The 11,463-nt window shown below is 44.5% G+C and overlaps 1 protein-coding gene across 8 annotated transcripts in view; it reads right to left on the reverse strand.

The window, feature by feature from the left end:
- Positions 1–976, reverse strand: part of DCLK1 (doublecortin like kinase 1) — a 347,909-nt gene extending 346,933 nt beyond the window's left edge. For 3 of the 8 annotated variants that reach the window (XM_039547110.1, XM_039547101.1, XM_039547119.1), the window contains exon 1: positions 532–976. The gene's annotated coding sequence lies outside the window, so the exon portion shown is untranslated. The remainder of the gene's footprint in view (positions 1–531) is intronic. The other 5 variants (XM_039547150.1, XM_039547161.1, XM_039547129.1 and 2 more) reach the window with 4 other exon arrangements.
- Between the last annotated feature and the right edge of the window lie 10,487 nt (positions 977–11,463).

Here is an 11,463-nt window from a genome sequence, read left to right on the forward strand (position 1 = left end):
GGTATAATTACATAATTGGCTTCTCCAAAATCAGCGAGAAAAATCGCCAGAGCTAAGCAGCAAGGTGCACTATAAATGAACAAAATGGAATTTAAAGCAGAATATAGCGTTGATGAATACTTAGCCACCTCTTAAAAAGAGAGCGAGAGAGAAAAGCGGAGCATGCTATTCATACAGCTGGTTTGCTCCACAGCAGAGTCTGCCACCCAATGTCAGACCATTTCTCAAACAGAGAGAGGATCCTCCTCACAATCTCTACCACACAGCAAAAAAAGGGGCAAACTACGCAGCCCCAACTACAGCGAGGGAAAGCGGGGGCAGCATCGAGCCTAGCCGCCAGCCTGCCCTCAAATTCAGCTAGCCCGAAAAGCAGAGAGCCAGACAAAAGGGGCAGGTGCACACACGCAGTAGGGTGGCTAGAAACGTACATTACAGCGTGCCGGGAAAAGCTCGGCGAGGCTCACCCCAGCACTAGCCGGCATGGAGCTTGTCAGAGGAACTGCCTTTGGTTTGCCAGATCAAAACACTTACCTATTCGTGGGGGCGTGGGGGGCTGGAAGCGCCTTTGCCCCAAACCTAAGTAGGTTGGTTGTGAAGGGGGTGCTGGGTTTCCGATCAGCAACTCCCCCGCCCTGCCGCCCCGCTTTGATTGCAACTGTGGTCGCAGAGAGCAGCTCGGATGCCTTTTGTTATGTGTCTCCTGGCCCCCCGGCTGGCCGGTGCTGCTGCTGCTGCTGAGGCTGGGCGGCAGCTGCTTCGCCTTTCTTCTACTGTCTGCTGGTGATTGCGGCGATTTGCATTAGCCCGGCCCTCATTGAGATGCTGCTCTTCACACCAGCCTCTCGCCGGCTCCCTCTCCAGAGGGCGGCGCCGCCACAGCCTCTCTCTCCCTCCCTCCCGGCGCCGGGGGGAATAATGGGCTCAGCCGCTCCGGGCCGCCTACCCCGCCGGGCTCTTCCCTCGGGCCCGCCTTGGCGCCCTGTCCGCACGCCTAGGTGGGGCGGAGGAGAGGGGGGCGCTGCTTCTCTTCTGTGGTGCCGCTCGTGTGAAGCCGAAATGGGGGGGAGGGGCGGAGGCCCCTACTGAGAAAGTCAGTCAAAACGTGAGGTGGCCCCAGCCCCGTTATTTTGCACTGCCCCACAAATCCCTGTCGGTGCACGGCGCGGGTCAGGGGCAGCTGCTGTGGTGCCTGCTTCACCGTTCGCAGCGGAAGCAGGGTGCATGCCCCCGGTCTGCTGGGCATCACTTTCTGCTGATGGCAAAATATAGGCTAGCTGGCCAAGCAGGCACCCAGCCTTCAACCCAGTGCTACCTTGATGTGTGCAGTGCTGGTTGGCATGTTGTTAATCAGCCTATCAGCTCTCACTTAGTGCATGTCTGTGCATTATGGAAATATCCTACTCTATTGCCTGCATAGTGTGAAAAGGTTCCCTTCGCCCTTTTCCACCCCACCTTATGTATTAGCACAGCACAAGACAGATCCTACCATATTCACCTAAAGGCTCATCTACACTATGGCTTGCATCCGACGAAGTGGGTATTCACCCACGAAAGCTCATGCTGCAAAACATCTGTTAGTCTATAAGGTGCCACAGGATTCTTTGCTACTTTTACAGAACCAGACTAACACGGCTACCCCTCTGATACTACGGCTGAGATTTTCAAAACTGTATGAGAGCTTTCCAAGCCAAATCTCCTTCAAATTAATGGGCATTGGGCATGCAAATTCCCTGGGTAGCAGCCAGGATGGCGAGCTACATGGGCCCATGGTGCCCATACTCCAGCAGTATTCAGGGCCCAGGGGCTGGGCTCCACCAATGTTCAGGGCCAGGTCTCTCCCCCAGCCCTGCACGCCTCCTCTGAGCATCCCTGCCTGCACCCTGGGCAGCAGGAAGCTGCCCACTGCAGCTCCATGCTGCACTCTGCTCTGCCAACTCCTGGCATCAACTGCTGCCACAGGGTCCTAGCACCTCCTAACCACTAGTGCCAGGGCAGGCTGACCCTGACCCCATCCTTCTGCCTCGGATGGACCCTTCCCTTTTCTGGCAGGACCCTCCACCAGCACAGGGGGGCCCCCCACCCACAGTCACTGCTCCTACCTCTCGCTGGGCAAGGGACAGCCCCATCCCCCACTCCAGTGAGGCTACAGTGAGGGGCAGAAGCCGGGGAGGAGGTCCACACGTGATGGCAGCCCCCCAGTCTGCACCCACCACAGGGGAGGTGAGGGGGCTTCCTGAATCTGAGAGGAGCCCTAGGAGCACGTGCAATGACAGTGGTGCGAGATGAGTGTGCTGCCGGGGAGGAGAGAGATGGAGGGGAGTACTCTCTGACCATACTAGGGGCAGCCTGCCTGCACCCCAAACTCCTCATCCCCCACCCCAGAGCCCACACACCCAGCCAGAGCCCTCATCCCACACACACATCCCAACCCTCTGCCCCAGCCCTAAACCCCCTCCTGCACTGTGAACCCTTCATCCCTGCCCCCACCCCACAGCCCTCACCTCTTCATCCCAACTCTCTGCCCAAGCCCCTCATCCCCAGCCCTACCCCACATTTTTACATTATTTTAAAAAATATATAATGGCTTGCAGGGAGGGGTGGACTTGGACCATTCTGGGCACCACCAAAAATTATACAGACCTACCGCCTCTGCTGGGTAGCTTTGAAAATCTCAGTCTACATATTTAACCTGGCCAGTGCACAGTTGTCTGGCACAGTTAGGAACTGGCTGTATTGCAAAATAATGTTTGGTTTGTAGAGTGGTCAGTGTTACAGAGCTAGCAGCACCTCTGTCCCCTTGTGGTCTCTAAGTGCACCCCTGTCAGGTGAGAGACCTCATGTCTTTACCTCTCCTCAGAGTGGATGAATTGCAAAATTCCACCTAGACTGGGTCTTGTGCTATGGTACCCAGGGTATCAGCCATTCTTTCCTAGAAGATCCAGATGAATATGGGCATCTGCCATTGTTCCCTGTGGGAGTCTGACCAGTAGTAAATATAGTGATCAGTCAGCCTTCTTAGACCAAAATATTGTTTATCTTGCAGTAGGAGGGACTTGCCTGCAGAGCCAGGGCTGGGAGCTGCCCAACAAAGGTACGAGGCAGCCCCAGCTGAGTAGGGGCTGGAGTGGGTGATGATCTGGCACCTCTGCCGCTTGCAGAAAGCAGACTTTTCAGCCAAAACTGGGCACCTGGCCGCCCTATTACCCCCCCCTCCCACACTCTTGAGAGAAAGTCCCTTTTTCCCCTGTTATACTTCTGTGATTCTTCTGCATTCCCAGGCTTTGACCCTTCTGGTCAAATCCAATTTGTAGGCTCAGCTGGAGATCAGGCCAGTTGTTTTGGTATTGTGCCATAACAACTCTCAAGTGTTTGCTGACATGGCTATATTGAACCATTCTTTTCCTTTGTGCCTGTTTTCCCAGACAGCTGTCTCTTGAATTAACCCCAGTATAGTCAGTCAACAGCCCAATAACAAGGTCAACAAACATACAGTACTAATACATTGTTACAGAGCAGCTCAAATCTCTCATAATCAGTAAAACATGATTTTCCTAACATTTTTCCATAGTTATGAGGGCTGTCAATTGATCGCCGTTAACTCATGTGATTAACTCAAAAAAATTAATCGCGATTTAAAAAAGTAACTGTGATTAATCACACTGTTAAACCATAGCATACCAATTGAAATTTATTAAATATTTTGGATGTTTTTCTACATTTTCAAATATATCAATTTCAATTATAACACAGAAAACAAAGTGTACAGTTCTCACTTTATATTATTTTTATTACAAATAAACAAAATATATTTGCACAAATAAACAAAAGAAAAAGTAGTTTTCAGTTCACCTCAAACAAGTACTGTAGTGCAATCTCTTTATCATGAAAGTGAAACTAACAAAAGTAGTTTTTTGTTACGTAACTGCACTCAAAAACAAAACAATGTAAAACTTTAGAGCCTACAAGTCCATTCAGTCCTACTTCTTGTTCAGCCAATCACTAAGAGAAACAAGTTTGTTTACATTTACGGGAGATAATGCTGCCCACTTCTTAATTACAATTGTGATGGGTTTGGTCACAGAAACTCCCTCAAGACTGTCACTAGATGTGCTGGGATACCACTGAGAACAAACCCCACTACCAGAGAAGGCTTCCCTCCACTCCCATCTTGCTGAGCTAGACACTCCAGCCAGCTACAGCACAGACCAAGAGGTTGGGTCACACTCCCCTGGAGTTCACAAAAACTAAGATTCACTTAGCCCAGGGGCTTCTCAGTTAACAGGGACTTTCCCAGCACCCAGTGTTCAGTCTTTCTGGGAGCCTAAACCGCAAATGAATTCATTTTACTCTGTATAAAGCTTATACAGGGTAAACTCATAAATTGTCCGCCCTCTATAACACTGATAGAGAGAGATACACAGCTGTTTGCTCTCCCCCGGGTATTAATTACTTACTCTGGGTTAATTAATAAGCAAAAATGTTTTTATTAAATATAAAATGTAGGATTTAAGTGGTTCCAAGTAATAACAGACAGAACAAAGTAAGTTACCAAGCAAAATAAAACAAAACATGCAAGTCTAAGCCTAATACAGTAGGAAACTGAATACGGGTAAATTTCACCCTCAGAGATGTCCCAATAAGCTTCTTTCACACACTAGACTCCTTCCTAGACTGGGCCCAATCCTTTTCAGACCAATGTTGTGGTTTATGGCCTTAGTCCATCAATCACTCACACCTCTGTAGTTACAGTTCTTTGTCCCAGTTTCTTTCAGGCATCTCTTTGGGGTGAAGAGGCCATCTCTTGGGCCAGCTGAACACAAAATGGAGGGGCTTCCAGGTCCTTTTATATTCTCTCTTGTGGGCGGAAATCCCTTTGTTCTTCTGTGCAAAATCACAGCAACAAGATGGAGTTTGTAGCCACCTGCGCCAGTCACATATCCATGAATGATTCAGCTTTTTGCAGGCTGACGGCATAGTTTACATGTTAGTTTGAACATTCCCAGGAAAGCTCAGGTGTGGATTGGCGTCTCCAAAAGTCCATTGTCAGTTAAGTGTTTCTTGAATGGGCACTTATTCAGAATAGTCCTTTCTCAGGAAGCTGACCAAATGCTTCATTGATGCTACTTAGAATCAAACACATTGAGATACAAGTAGATAGCCAATATACATAACTTCAAATACAATGATACACACATACAGATAGCATAATCATAACCTGCAAATTACAACCTTTCCCTAGACACCTTACTTGACTTCCTTTGTACAAGATTTGGTGCAACTATAGGACTTTGGGTGCAACAATGATCTATATGGTCACAGTTCATGTCAATAACGTTACTACAATGTCACCTGAAAGTAAGAGCATGGTACTTTTGTAGCTGGCATCGCAAGATATTTACGTCGCAAGATATTTACGTGCCAGATGTGCTAAAGATTGATATGCCTCTTCATGCTTCGGCCATTGTTCCAGAGGACATGCTTTCATGCCAATGACGCTTGTTAAAAAAATAATGCATTACTTAAATTTGTGACTGAACATCTTGGGGGAGAATTGTATGTCTCTTGCTCTGTTTTACCTGCATTCTGCCATATATTTCATGTTATAGCAGTCTCGGATGATGACCCAGCACATGTTGTTCATTTTAAGAACACTTTCACTGCAAATTTGACAAAATGCAAAGAAGGTACCAATGTGAAATTTCTAAAGATAGCTACAGCACTCCACACAAGATTTAAAAATCTGAAGTGCCTTCCAAAATCTGACAGGGATGAGGTGTGGAGCATGCTTTCAGAAGTCTTCAAAGAGCAACACTGATGTGGAAACTACAGAATCCAAACCACCACCAAAAAAAAAAAAATCAACCTTCTGCTGGTGGTATCTGACTCAGATGATAAAAATGAACATGTGTTGGTCTGCACTTCTTTCTATCATTATCAAGCAGAACCTGTCATCAGCATGGACGCATGTCCTCTGGAATGGTGGTTGAAGCATCAAGGGATATATGAATTTTTAGCACATCTGGCATGTATATATCTTGCAACACCGGCTACAATAGTACCATGCAATCACCTGTTCTCACTTTCAGGTGACATAAACAAGAAGCAGGCAGCAATATCTTCTGCAAATGTAAACAAACTTGTTTGTCTGAGCAATAGGCTGAACAACAAATAGGACTGAGTGGACTTGTAGGCTCTAAAGTTTTACATTGTTTTATTTTTGAATGGAGGGGTTTTTTGTACATAATTCTACATTTGTAAGTTCAACTTTCATGATAAAGAGATTGCACTACAGTACCTGTATTAGGTGAATTGAAAAATACTATTTCTTTTGTTTTTTACAGTAGAAATATTTAGTAATAACAATAAATATAAAGTGAGCACTGTACACTTTGTATTCTGTGTTGTATTTGAAATCAATATATTTGAAAATGTAGAAAACATCCCAAAATATTTAAATAAATGGTGTTCTATGATTAAAAGCACACTTAATCAGAGGATTAACTGTGATTAATTTTTTTAATCGCACGATTAATTGCGATTAATTTTTTTAATCGTTTGGCAGCCCTAATAGTTATACTAGGGCTTGACCTGTAACCATTCTGCCACATCCACTTTACAAAATATATTAGAACACAAATGTCCCTAATTAGCCAAACAAGCATGACCTGGCAGTTAAACTTGTAGTGTACGTGAACGATTATAAGGCAGTCCCTTCCTGGGGCACCATCCTGCAGCAGGCCACAGCACAACATGCATATCTGCCCCAGTTTCGCTTTTATATGACCCATGCAAAGGAATATTGTCTCTTGCAGTGGCAAATTCAAGGCCTTTTATTCACATAAATGCTACAGTCCACAGATCTCTCATTGTAAAAATAGGTCTTCTCAAAACCCCAAAGTACAGAGGGGTTACAATGCAGCAGATCTTCTATCCCATTCAAAGGTCCCTGTTTCTGGGTCACCCACCTGAGAGTCATTAACCACTTAGAGTTAGTTCCTTTAGCCCACATTCCAGGGTCCTATTCTCCAGGCCTTGTAACTGAGAGTACCAAAAACCCCTTCTCTCCTGTGAGTCTTCTCCTGTAGGCCCAAGTCAGGTGTCCTGTGACAGAATTCCCCACACCATGTTCCACTCAGCCAGGCCTCCCTGCCTGTGAGTCCTACCCCTATTCCTGGGAGCCACTCTCCAGCATCATCCCATTTGGTTTGGGCTTAGTGGCTCCTAATCAGGCTTCTTTCCCTTCTTCCTTGGGGCTGCTGCACAAGCTCCTGTGCAAGTCAGCAGGGGTTCCACAGCACTGGCCAGTCCTCACCATCAACCTTTTCTCTTCCCAATGTCTCTTTGTAGCAGCTCTCTTGTGCTACTGCTTCACCCTTGGTCTCTCCTTTCCTCCTTTGGCAACTCTAACCTTTCCTTCTCTGTGTCTCTCCGTCAGTTCTCTGAGTCACCATGTCTGTCACCCTTCTAGGGCCCAGGTATCCTCTTAAGTCCAACCGGAGAGAGCTAATGAGTCACAGGTGCACTGGCCTTGCTCTCTCTTCAACGGTGGCTCTCAAACTTTTGTACTGGTGACCCCTTTCATATAGCAAACCTCTGAGTATGACCCCCCCTTATAAATTAAAAACACTTGTTTATATATTTAACACCATTATAAATGCTGGAAGCAAAGCACCGTTTGTGGTGGAGGCTGACAGCTTGCGATCCCCCATGCAAGAACCTCATGACTCCCTGAGGAGTCCCGCAGTTTGAGAACCTCTGCTCTTAAAGGACCATTGTTACCCTGTGACAGAGTCGTAATTCAAGTTGTGTGAGAAACTGAGAAAAAATCATTATATAAAGCTGAACCCTCTTCTTACTTGCATGTTACAATATCAACAAGAGCTATGTAGCATCAAATTTCACACTTTATCTCTGACCCTTCCAAAGCCTAAGCAATTGTTATTGCTTGTTATTATTATAAGCATGGTGTTATGGATGGAATTTCAATTGTTTTCTATTTCCTTTGCTTGATAAAGGCTACTTATCCCCTAGTTTTTCTGCTTTAATAAAAGAGATCAGATTGAGCTAATGTTTAATTATATCCATGCAGATGGCTTATTATATAAGAGATAATTACTTTGCCCACTTAAAAATACTGTATGATGCAGAAAACATATGCATCCATCATTTTAAGATGGCAAGGAACTTAATGTGATGTAAGTTACTATTATTTCTTGCATACCCACATAAGAATATTCATTTTCAATATACAAAGCATGTGTTAGTTTGATGGGTCAGTAATTGTTCCTTTAACATAATATGTTGAACTTATTTTTCCCTATCTCATTCTTTAAGTCATCATGGTTCTCCACTCCTGTTTCGCATAAAATAGTCTTCCCTTTGCTGGTGGTGGAATAGAAAACAGTATGCAATTTTATAACTGATCTTTTGGGTTTTTTTAATCCTTTATTCAGAACCACTTTAATACCATAGCATTTTGTGTTTTTATTCTGCTATTGCAAACATCCTCATTCTATTATAACCATTGTCTCTAGTTCTGCATTTTAGATTTGAGGGTGACATAAGCTTGTACAAAACAGAAGCTGACAGACAGCAGCTATTGAGTTTGGTCCAATACAAGATAATACCTCACCCAGCTTGTCTCTCTAATTGAGGAACTATGGCATTCTTACCTCATGTCAGTTAAGATGCAAATACTATTGTTTGATCATAGTTCCAGAAATGAAACGAGCAGGAAAAAAAACTCTGAAAGTTCAATAAAATGCCAGTCAGGAATTGTTGAAATTAGTATTTTGTATCTCAGTGAAGAAACCAGGTTTCATTCTTGGACCTCATCTCTCTCTCAGGCCAGCAAAGGAAAAATGCTATATAATATATATGTTCATCACTTAGTACCCTGCATGTTTTATAATCACATCACCAAGTTGTAAAAATGTGAAAATCACTTAATTTTAAAAATTAAATGTCATAATTTAAAATTATTAAATATTTAGTACATTCAGCCTACTGAGTGCATGACACTATTCGGAGAGTTAGGGAGGAGACCTGGGCCATGGTATATTTAGTATATTGATGATACCCAATTCTGTATATCCTTCACATCATATCAAGCTAGTGCAATAGAACAAATAACCCCATGTCTGCATGATGAGGGCTTGCATGAAGACTAAGTGCTCAGTCCAGATAAGGCTAATATGATAGTTTGGGGGAAGAACAGGCACAAGTGTTATTGAAACCCCAGCTGAGGGAAGGAGATAGCCTCAATGTAGAGTGCATTATAGTAGGCTAAACTAGAGATGCAGACAGCAGAGAAGGATCCTGCTTGTCCAGGGGGATAGACTTCAAGGAGGAAAAGAGTGTTAGATTTTCCATTATTGGTTAGTTATTTGTAGTTCACAAGGATTGTTGTCCTAATGTTTTAACTAAACATTTTAAAGATCTTAGTACTTTTTGTAGTTATGTAATAAGTAGCATTTTCTGTTTCTTCCAAAGCATTTAATATACTATTATGCTGGATCATATATTGTCCATAAAGAACAGCCATTAGAATTGCCATATGACACTGGTAAAGAATCACAAAGTCACTTTATCTTGACACAAAACAAGAAATTTATTAGAATGTGGGAAACAACTGTATCCTTAAAGCTGCACTCTTTTGCTACACTGCATATATTCTGTCTACAACATTTCCTAGGTCCCTCCTGCTTGGATTCCTTCTACAATTTTAAAGAAACAGTGCATATATCCTCACAAGCTGACCATCTTCAAATAAGTTGATCACTTGCTGCCTAAATGGTTACATTGCTGTGAGGTAACATAGCACTTAAAATGTATCAAAGAAATTGTGCACAGTTACAGCCAAGTGCATGATGTTTGTAGACTAAAAAAAAGTTGTTAATTAATTAGCTTAAAGAAACCATAGAAGCTACTATGAAATTATCCTATTGCACAGTAAGGTATCAAATCACCAAGTACATCTGCACTTTAAGTTTTAGTACTCTATCAATGTGTATTATCTAACATATTTTGAAATTTTAAAGAAAACAGGATGCAAATGCATGTTCCTAGTCCTGTTTAAACAAACATGTCTGACCAGGAAAAAATATTCATGTACTGGTTGTTCTAGAATTTACAATCATGTCAGTTAACATATTTTAAAAATACATCTGGAAATGCAAGTGTAGACATAAAGAGTACAGTATGGTTTCCTGTTTTCAGAGAATTACAAGTAACCTCCTGTGACGTTATTGATATAAATTGGGACCATATAGAATTAATTTATGCTCTCTGTGTCTGTGTATCATTTTTTAGTTGAAGTTATAAGTATATTGGCTCTGTACTGTCTGTATTTTGTATTATGCTCTGCTTGTGACTCAGCAAAGTATGCAGAGACTGTTCATGTGACTGCAGACTCCATTTTGCTGTAATTTTCCACAGTGAGGACAACTGATGCATCATCTCCATCTGGTCTTCAATCCTGCTTCTTACCTCTGATGTTCCAGAGACTTGACTTGAACCTGCAGTTTATGCCATCACACCTCCCTGTAGCAAAGTTGCTGCCCACAACATGCTCCCTTGTGCCTAAGCTGTGCCTAAGTTCCATCCACTGTCCTACTCCAGCCATAGCAACGTCCTGGCCCTCCAGTCAGATCACTCTACAGAGCCATGCCCCTTCCAAGCTCACAGAGTCCTTCTCCTTTCCCAAAGTGCTACAGAAACATACACAAAGCCAAACCTTCAGCTCCCACTGGGCTCAGCTGGCAGCCACCTTGTCACAGCTGTGCCTCTCCTGCTCTAGACTGTCCTCCTGCCTAACCACAGGCCTCTGTGCCTCAATCAACCTCCCACTTCTCCCCTCAGTCAGGATCTCAGGCAGGCTCATCAGGGACCATCTTCAAACAGGCTTCCAGCTCACCCCTGGAGAAGCCTGTCTGTTCTTCTCCTCTTCCTACTTCTCAGGCATCTTTCAGGCCGTCTCCCAGAAAGAGGCAGCTTCTCTCCTCTATGTCTTCTCTCCCGTCCCCTTCACCTGACCCCCCTTCTTTCCAGGTGCAGTCAGTGAAGTTACTTGCACTCTCAGGCCCCTTTAACCCTTTTGGTATCAAGGTGGAGTTTTCACTCCATCACACTCCCCTCTGGCTTTTCCCACCTCGTTCCCCCTCTCTTTCTTCTCTTGTGTAACCCCTTTGAGGTTTAGAGAGCATGGCCCCTTTAAATCTTTTTCCTAAGGGGAAGGGAGAGAGAAAAAAGAAGGGAAACTCCAGGGGGTGGCACTGAAGCTCAGAGGGAGAGAGAGTCAGCAGCCCGCAGGCCCTGGCAAAGTGAAGCAGCAGAGAACCTGCCTGAAGCCTTGGAAGGCCAGGGCAGCCGATCGGGGACAGCCCAGGACAGGACAGGAGCGAGGAGGAGCCCTGTGCCAGGGAGGAATCGCCCAAGAAGGACAGGCTGGATCTGGACCCAGTA

Source organism: Mauremys reevesii, linkage group 1 (assembly GCF_016161935.1).
Source record: "Mauremys reevesii isolate NIE-2019 linkage group 1, ASM1616193v1, whole genome shotgun sequence".
NCBI classification, from domain to species: Eukaryota; Metazoa; Chordata; order Testudines; family Geoemydidae; genus Mauremys; species Mauremys reevesii.